Here is a 9,537-nt window from a genome sequence, read left to right as displayed (position 1 = left end):
TTTCGGTCACACCTGGCAGGGCTCAGGGGTTACTCCTGGCTCTATGATCAAAAGTCACTCCTGGCAGGCTCAAGGAACCATTTGGGTTGCTGAGATTAGAACTACCAACCTTCTTCATGCAAGGCAAATGCCTTGCTATCCATGCTATCTCTCAGGCCCCTGTATCAATTATTTTAATCTCTTATTTTATGATATTAGTATTACTAAGTTTAACAATAAATGTAAAAATGGAGGCAACAATGATCACCTCAATGATCACAGATGTCCTTTTTTGGGTATAAAAATGTGATCTATTATACATATTATTATAAAAAGCATATTATATATAATGACCTAAATAATATACATACTAAAGTACAGAAATAATAGTTAAAAATCCATATTATAAAAGATAATTATATTGCCATTCAGAAATCAATATTTAAAAAGGAATTGTTCATAGTTATTGTTATTATCATTACATAGCACACTGTTTTAAAAGAGGTCTTAACATAATATGTGATCTGGAACTTATTTTGTATTAGCACTTTGTCACAAAAAATAATTGAGTGGCAACAAAACAACAATAAATTGCTAAAAATTGTATAATTATTATAGTATTTTGGTGATTGACATTGTTTAATTTAGTTTCAAAAACTAAAGCACTAATTTATTTTCTGAAATGTTTCAGCCTGTAGGTTGTAACATTAAATTCATAAAATATAAATGAGAATTTAAAACTTATTCCTAGAGGTAAATTCCATTATACCTGTCTCATCTTTCAAGTTGGGTTTATGAACTCATTTTAATCTTGAAGTGTAACACAGTTCATATGGAATTTTATGTTTTGAATTGTATTAGCATTTTCAAATTAAGTTATAAAACCATAATATTCCACTATTTTTCTGCAGTTTTCTTTGGCACACATACATTTCTGCTGCAAGTGATTGTGAACTTTGCTGTGATTAAATGAACATTATTCTGAGTCATAGAATCAAGGTCATCTTTAGAGAAGCAATTGCCATTTTCAAAATGAAAGGGCTCTTTTGTTACTCTTGCAACTAAGTGAGAGGCAGATGCATCTTCTCTCTAAATATCATCATTCTGATAATACAGAAAGTTAGCAAGTTTTGAACATAATACAAATCTGTATGTCATGGTTGATTATATTTTTTCACCTCCTTTTATCTAAAATCATTTCTTTTTGTCATAGTAAAGTCAGGAACAATTTAAAATATAATAATAAAAAATTAGAATTTTCAAGACGTCAGAGAGATCATACAATGTCAGCTTGCCTTGCATGTAACTAACCTAGTTTCAACCTCTGTATTCTATATGGTCCCAGAGCCCAGCCAGGAGGGATCCTTGATTGAAGAGTCAGAAGTAAAATTTGAAAACCTTGGGTGTGGCCTAGAATCCAACAAAAAATTTAGATTTGTTATTTCTAAGGTTATACCTTCTACTTGGAAAGTGGAAGCAGATACTAAGACAAAAGAAAAATGAATAGGGTGCTGGAATGATATTAGACTTTGCCTTGCACGTGGCTGACCCAAAACAGATGTTGGTTCCATACCCGGTATCCGATATGGTCCACCAAGCCAGATGGGAAGGATTTCTGAGTACATAGCCAGAAGTAACTCCTGAGCATCATTGAGAGTGTCCCAAAAACAAAAAATTAAAATGAAAACAAAAATAAAAACAGAATAGTAATGAAAGAAAACATCAAAATTATAAAAAACATGAGTTTATTTTTCATCTCATTTTGTTCTAATTACCGCACTCTTCAATAAATAATTTTAACTTCAACCACTCAGCAATTCCAACAATATTAATCAAAGACCCTTTTATTATACTTTCTTTTTTTTTCTTGACCCCCAATTCACAATACAGACCAGGCAAAGGGCCTGTGTTGAGGTGAATATGGGGTGCATATACTGTACCTCCTCTTTCTATATAGTCAGTGTAAAGAACACAGCCTGTGGTAAGAATTGGGAGGTCTTATCTTTTTTTTAATATATATATAAATATACATACATACATTATATATATGTATATATATCCTTCACCTGTGCAACATTCCCATGACCAATATACCAAGTGTCCTTCCTTCCCATCCCACACTGTCCTGTACTCTAGACAGGCTTTCTACTTCCTCATTCAGTCACATTTTGTTATGATAGTTCTCAGTGTAATTTTTTCTGTGACGGCACTAAATGATCCCTGTAGTGAGCTTCATGTCGGGAGCTGGAACCTCCAGTCCTCCTTCATCTTGTCTCCGAGAATCATCACACAAATGTCTTCCACCCTTCTCAAAACCCATAGATGAAGGAAACCATTCTGTGTTTATCTCTCTCCCTCTGACTTATTTCACTCAGAATAATAGATTTCATATACATCCATGTATAGGAAAATTTCATTACTTCATCTCTTCTTATTGCTGCATACCACTGTTTCTTTAACCATCTATCTATTGAGGGGCATCTAGGCTGTTTCCAGAGTCTGGCTATTGTAATAACGCTACTATGAGTATAGTTGTGAGAAAGGGATTTTTGTATTGTACTTCTGTGTTCCTAGGATATATCCCTAGAGTGGTATAGCTGGATCGTATGGGAGCTCAACTTCCAGCTTTTTGAGAAATCTCCATATCGCTTTCCACAAAGGTTGGACCAGATGGCATTCCCACCAGCAGTGAATAAGAGTTCCTTTCTTTCCACATCCCCAGCAGCACTGTTTGTTCTCATTTTTCCTGATGTGTGCCAATCTCTGTGGCGTGAGATGGTACCTCATAGTTGTTTTGATTTGCATCTCCCTGATGATTAGTGATGTGGAGCATTTTTTCATGTGCCTTTTAGTCATTTGTATTTCTTTTTTGTCAAAGTGTCTATTCATTTCTTCTCCCCATTTTTTGATGGGGTTAGATGTTTTTTTCTTGTAAAGTTCTGTCAGTGCATTGTATATTTTGGATATTAACCCCTTATCTGATGGGTATTGGGTGAATAGCTTCTCCCACTAAGTGGGTGGCACTTATATTCTGGGCACTATTTTTTGAGGTGCAGAAGCTTCTCAGCTTGATATAGTCCCATTTATTTATTTCTGCTTTCACTTGTTTGGAGAGTATGGTTTCCTCTTTAAAAATACCTTTAGTCTCAATGTCATGGAGTGGTTGACCTACATGTTGTTCTATATAATTTATGGTTTTCAGGTCTGATATCTAGGTCTTTAATACATTTGGATTTTACCTTTGTACATGATGTTAATTGGAGGTCTAAATTTGCTTTTTTACAAGTGGCTAGCCAGTTGTGCCAACACCACTTATTGAAGAGGCCTTCCCTGTTCCATTTAGGATTTCTTGCACCTTTATAAAAAATTAGGTGACAGTATATCTGGGAACATTCTCTGAGTACTCAAGCCTGTTCCACTGATTTGAGAGTCTGTCTTTATTTCAATACCATGCTGTCTTATAACTATTTCTTTGTAATACAGTTTAAAGTTAGGGTAAGTAATACCTCACATATTCCTTTTCCCAAGTATTGCTTTAGCTATTCGTGGTTGTTTATTGTTACAAATGAACAAAAGATGAACCCAATCTTCTGCTGTCTACAAGAAACACTTCTGAATAGTCATAAAAAGTATGGACTCAAAATCGAAGGCTGGAGGAAAATCATTCACGCAAACAACACACTTAACAAAGCTAGGGGGCAATATTAAGATTTGACAATGCAAAGTTTAGACTCAGAAAAGTTGTAAGGGATAAAGATTGACACTATATACATATCAAGGGATATGTACAGCAGGAAAAAATTGCAATATTAAATATATATGCACCTAATGAGAAACCAGCAAGATATCTAATACAACTATTGACAAATTTGAAAGAGGACATCAGTAATAACACAATAATTCTGAGAGACCTCAACACGGCCCTTTCAAAACTTGTTAGGTCAACCAGACTGAAACCCAACAAAAATATATTAGACTTGATAAGAGAAATGGAAGAAAGAGGCCTAGTGCATGTATATAGGACACTCCATCCTCAGAAACCTGGATATACATTCTTCTCCAGTGCACATGCCTCATTCTCCAGGATAAACCACATGCTGGCACATAAAAAATATCTCCATAAAATTAAGAGGATAGAAAATTTTCAGGCTATCTTTGCTGATCACAAAACTCTGAAATTGGATGTGAATTACAAAGGCACACAGAAAAAAAACTTTAACAACTGGAAACTAAATAGCCTGCTACTGAACAACCAGTGGGTCCGTGATGAAATCAAAGAGGAAATTAAAACTTTCCTGGAAACAATTGACAATGAAAATACAAATTATCAGAATCTATGGGGCACAGCAAATGCAGTAGTGAGAGGAAAATTTATAGCTTTGCAAGCACACATCAGGAAGGAAGAAGGTGGGGCATACCTGAATAGCCTAATGACACAGCTCATAAAATTAGAAAATGATCAACAAAAGGAACCAAAAATAGGGAGACAGAGGAGATATCAAAGCTTAGAGCAGAAATCAATGAAGTGGAAACCCAAAAAACAATCCAAAAGATCAATGAAAGCAGAAGTTGGTTCTTTGAAAAAATAAATAAGATCAATAGACCATTGGCAAAACTCACAAGAAAGAGAGAAAAACTTGATAACCCATAATAGAAATGAAAAGGGGGAGATCGCTACAGATATGATTATACTTTTTGTGGCAAGACCCAAAGCATTATCAAGTGCGATATAAGTCCAGTCCCAATCACATGCAACAAAATGAACCAGATGGCACAGTACTAGTAATGGTTGTATGGATGGTGCTGAAAAATCTAGGTGTGGTTGTCATTTTGTGACAGGAATCCAATTCCAGAAAATGTAATTTCAGGGCATGTAGGCCCTCTCCACTGTGCCATCCTCTAGATTCTCAAGGTAGCTTATCACTAGCAAAATGGTCATCTGAGTTAAATTTTCAAATATTGTTCTTTTTTTCTGTTATTAATACTAACATGAATTATTGTGAGTTTAGTCCAGTAATATTAATTTTATTGTAATTCTGCTTTTCATCTCTCCTGATGGCTGCATAATATTTCATTGTGTATATGTACCAAGTTTCTTTAGCTATTCATCTGTTGAAGGGCATCTTGGTTGTTTCCAGAGTCTGGCTATTGTAAATAGTGCTGCAATCAATATAGGTGTGAGGAAGAGATTTTTGTATTGGCCTTTTGTGTTCCTAGGGTATATCCCCAGGATCAGTAAAGCTGGATCAAATGGGAGCTCAATTTCCAGTTTTTTGAGGAATTTCAATATTGTTTTTCATAATGGCTGAACTATACGACATTCTACCAGCACTGAATTAGAGTTAATTTCTTTCCACATCCCGCCAGCACTGATTGTTCTTGTTCTTTGTGAGGTGTGCCTGTCTCTATGGTGTGAGATGGTATTTCATTGTTGTTTTGATTTACATCTCCCTGATGATTATGATGTGGAGCATTTTTCATGTGCCATTTGGCCATTTGTATTTCTTCTTTGAGAAATGTCTGATCATTTCTTTTCCCCTATTTTTGATAGGTTAGATTTTTTTTCTTGTTAAGTTCTGTGAGTACCTTGTATATCTTACATATTGGCCCCTTGTCAGATGGGTATTGGGTGAATAGCTTCTCCCATTTGTGGTGGTTTTTGTATCCTAGGCATTATTTTCTTTGAGGTGCAGAAGCTTCTCAGCTTAATGTAGTCCCATTTGTGAATCTCTGTTTTGAGATTAAGAGAGAGTTAAGAGAGAGTTGTTTCTTCCTTGAAGATGCCTTTAGTCTCAATGTCTTGGAGTGTTTTACCTATGTGTTGTTCTATATACCTTATGGTTTCAGGTCTGATATCAACGTCTTTAATCCATTTGCATTTGACCTTGGTGCTTGATGTTAGCTGGAGTTCTGAGATCGTTTTTGTTTGCAAGTGGCTGACCAGCTATGCCAACACCACTTGTTGAAGAAGCTTTCCTTGCTCTATTTTGAATTTCTTTCCCCTTTATCAAAAATTCATTGATTGTATATCTGGGGACCATTCTCTAAATACTTGTCTAATCCACTGATCTAAGAGTCTGCTTTATTCCAATACCATGCTATTTTAATTATTATTGCTTTGTAATACAATTTAAAGTTGGGGAAAGTGATGCCTCTCATATTACTTTTCCCAGGGTGGCTCTAGCTATTCTTGGGTATGTATTGTTTCAGATCAATTTCAGGAGTTTATGGGTATCTTTAGAGAGATTGCATTAAGTCTGTACAATGCCTTGGGGAATGTTGCCATTTTAAAGATGTTGATCCTCCCAATTCATGAGCAGGGTAAATACCTTCATTTCCACTATCCACTTTTATTTCTTAAAGCAGGGTTTTGTAGTTTTCTTTGTATAAGTCCTTCATATCTTTAGTTAACTCCAATATATTTGAGTTTGTGTGGTATTGATGTAAATGGAATTTTTTTTATTGGTGTATAAGAAAGCCAGGGTTTTTTGTGTGTTAATATTGTTTCCTGACCCTTTGTTATATGAATCTTTTGTTTCTATAAGTTTTTTTGTAGAGTCTTTAGAGTTTTCTAAATATAGTTTCATGTCATCGGCAATGAGAGCTTGACTTCTTACTTTCCTATCTGGATGCTCTTGATATATTTTTCTGCCTTATAGCTATGGCAAGAACTTCTAGCACTATTTTGAATAGTAGTGGTGAGAGAGGGCAGCCTTGTCTTGTACTGGATTTCAGAGTAAAGGCTTTAATTGATCTCCATTGAGAATTATATTTGCCATTGGATTGTGGTAGATTGCCTCTACTATATTGAGAAATGTTCCTTCTATTATCATCTTGATGAGAGGTTTTATCAAAAATAGGTGTTGGGCCTTATCAAATGCTTTCTCTGCACCTATTGATATGATCATATGGTTTTTATTTTCCTTTTTGTTGATATGGTGTATTATGTTGATTGATTTATAGATGTTAAATTATCCTTGCATTCCTGGGATGAAACATATTTGGTTATGGTGAATGATTTTCTTGATGAGGCATTGGATCCTGTTTGACAGAATTTTGTTGAGGATCTTTGCATCTGTGTTTATCAGGGATATTGGTCTGTAGTTTTCTTTTTTGAAGCATCTCTTCCTGGTTTTGATATCAAGATGATGTTAGCTTTATATAAACTGGGAGTATACCTTATTCTTCAATTTCACGAAAGAGCCTGCAGAGGATTGGTAGAAGTTCCTCTTGAAAGGTTTGAAATAATTGGTTAGTGAATCCATCTGGGCCCAGGCTTTTGTTTATGGGAAGACTCTTGATGACCATTTTAATTTTCTCAGTAGTGATGAGTCTGTTTAGATATGCAAGATCATTCTGGTTTAACCATGGAAGATCATAAGAGTCCAAGAATGTATTAATTTCCTCCCAGGTTTTTATGTTTCATGGCATAGAGTTTCTCTAAGTAGTCTCTCATTACCTTTGAATCTCTTCAATATCTGTGGTGATCTTCTTTTCATTCTTTTTTTTTTAATTTTTTTTTATTTAAAAACCTTGATTACATACATGATTGTGTTTGGGTTTCAGTCATAAAAGGAACACCACCCATCACCAGTGCAACATTCCCATCACCCAAGTCCCAAATCTCCCTCCTCCCCACCCAACCCCCGCCTGTACCCTAAACAGGCTCTACATTTCCCTCATACATTCTCAATATTAGGACAGTTCAAAATGTAGTTATTTCTCTAACTAAACTCATCACTCTTTGTGGTGAGCTTCCTGAGGTGAGCTGGAACTTCCAGCTCTTTTCTCTTTTGTGTCTGAAAATTATTATTACAAGGGTGTCTTTCATTTTTCTTAAAACCCATAGATGAGTGAGACCATTCTGCGTTTTTCTCTCTCTCTCTGACTTATTTCACTCAGCATAATAGATTCCATGTACATCCATGTATAGGAAAATTTCATGACTTCATCTCTCCTGACAGCTGCATAATATTCCATTGTGTATATGTACCACAGTTTCTTTAGCCATTCGTCTGTTGAAGGGCATCTTGGGTTGTTTCCAGAGTCTTGCTATGGTAAATAGAGCTGCAATGAATATAGGTGTAAGGAAGGGGTTTTTGTATTGTATTTTTGTGTTCCTAGGGTATATTCCTAGGAGTGGTATAGCTGGATCGTATGGGAGCTCGATTTCCAGTTTTTGAGGAATCTCCATATCGCTTTCCATAAAGGTTGAACTAGACAGCATTCCCACCAGCAGTGGATAAGAGTTCCTTTCTCTCCACATCCCCGCCAACACTGTTTATTCTCATTCTTTGTGATGTGTGCCATTCTCTGGGTTTGAGGTGGTATCTCATCGTTGTTTTGATTTGCATCTCCTGATGATTAGTGATGTGGAACATTTTTTCATGTGTCTTTGGCCATGCGTATTTCTTCTTTGTCAAAGTGTCTGTTCATTTCTTCTCCCCATTTTTTGATGGGGTTAGATGTTTTTTTCTTGTAAAGTTCTGTCAGTGCCTTGTATATTTTGGAGATTAGCCCCTTATCTGATGGTATTGGGTTAATAGTTTCTCCCACTCAGTGGGTGGCTCTTGTATCCTGGGCACTATTCCTTTGAGTGCAGAAGCTTCTCAGCTTAATATATTCCCATCTGTTAATCTCTGCTTTCACTTGCTTGGAGAGTGCCAGTTTCCTCCTTGAAGATGCCTGTAATGTCCTGGAGTGTTTTGCCTATGTGCTGTTCTATATATCTTATGGTTTTGGGCTGAATGATATCGAGGTCTTTAATCCATTTGGATTTTACCTTTGTACATGATGTTAGCTGGGGGTCTAAGTTTAATTTTTTGCAAGTGGCTATCCAATTGTGCCAACACCACTTGTTGAAGAGGCTTTCCCTGCTCCATTTAGGATTTCCTGCTCCTTTATCAAAAATTAGATGGTTGTATCTCTGGGGAACATTTTCTGAGTATTCAAGCCTATTCCACTGATCTGAGGACCTATCCTTATTCCAATACCATGCTGTTTTGATAACTGTTGCTTTGTAGTACAGTTTAAAGTTGGGAAAAGTAATTCCTCCCATATTCTTTTTCCCAAAGATTGCTTTAGCTATTCGAGGGTGTTTATTGTTCCAAATGAATTTCAAAAGTGTCTGATCCACTTCTTTGAAGAATGTCATGGGTATCTTTAGAGGGATGGCATTAAATCTGTATAATGCCTTGGGGAGTATTGACATTTTGATGATGTTAATCCTGCCAATCCATGAGCAGGTTATGTGTTTCCATTTCCGTGTGTCCTCTCTTATTTCTTGGAGCAGAGTTTTATAGTTTTCTTTGTATAGGTCCTTCACATATTTAGTCAAGTTGATTCCAAGATATTTGAGTTTGTGTGGTACTATTGTGAATGGGGTTGTTTTCTTAATGTCCATTTCATCCTTATTACTATTGGTATATAGAAAGGCCATTGATTTTTGTGTGTTAATTTTGTAGCCTGCCACCTTGCTATATGAGTCTATTGTTTCTAGAAGCTTTTTGATAGAGTCTTTAGGGTTTTCTAAGTAGAGTATCATGTCATCTGCAAACA

General features: G+C 35.8%; 1 non-coding gene across 1 annotated transcript; it reads right to left on the bottom strand.

Annotated features, from left to right (window-relative positions):
- Nucleotides 1–1,844: 1,844 nt before the first annotated feature.
- Nucleotides 1,845–1,977, bottom strand: LOC126032683 (small nucleolar RNA SNORA51). The gene has a single exon (XR_007503907.1). It is a non-coding gene; the product is annotated as a small nucleolar RNA SNORA51 (small nucleolar RNA).
- Between the last annotated feature and the right edge of the window lie 7,560 nt (nucleotides 1,978–9,537).

This window comes from Suncus etruscus, chromosome 16 (assembly GCF_024139225.1).
Source record: "Suncus etruscus isolate mSunEtr1 chromosome 16, mSunEtr1.pri.cur, whole genome shotgun sequence".
NCBI lineage: Eukaryota > Metazoa > Chordata > Mammalia > Eulipotyphla > Soricidae > Suncus > Suncus etruscus.
The sequence above is the reverse complement of the archived record's forward strand: the minus strand, read 5'-3'. Positions and strand labels throughout refer to the sequence as shown.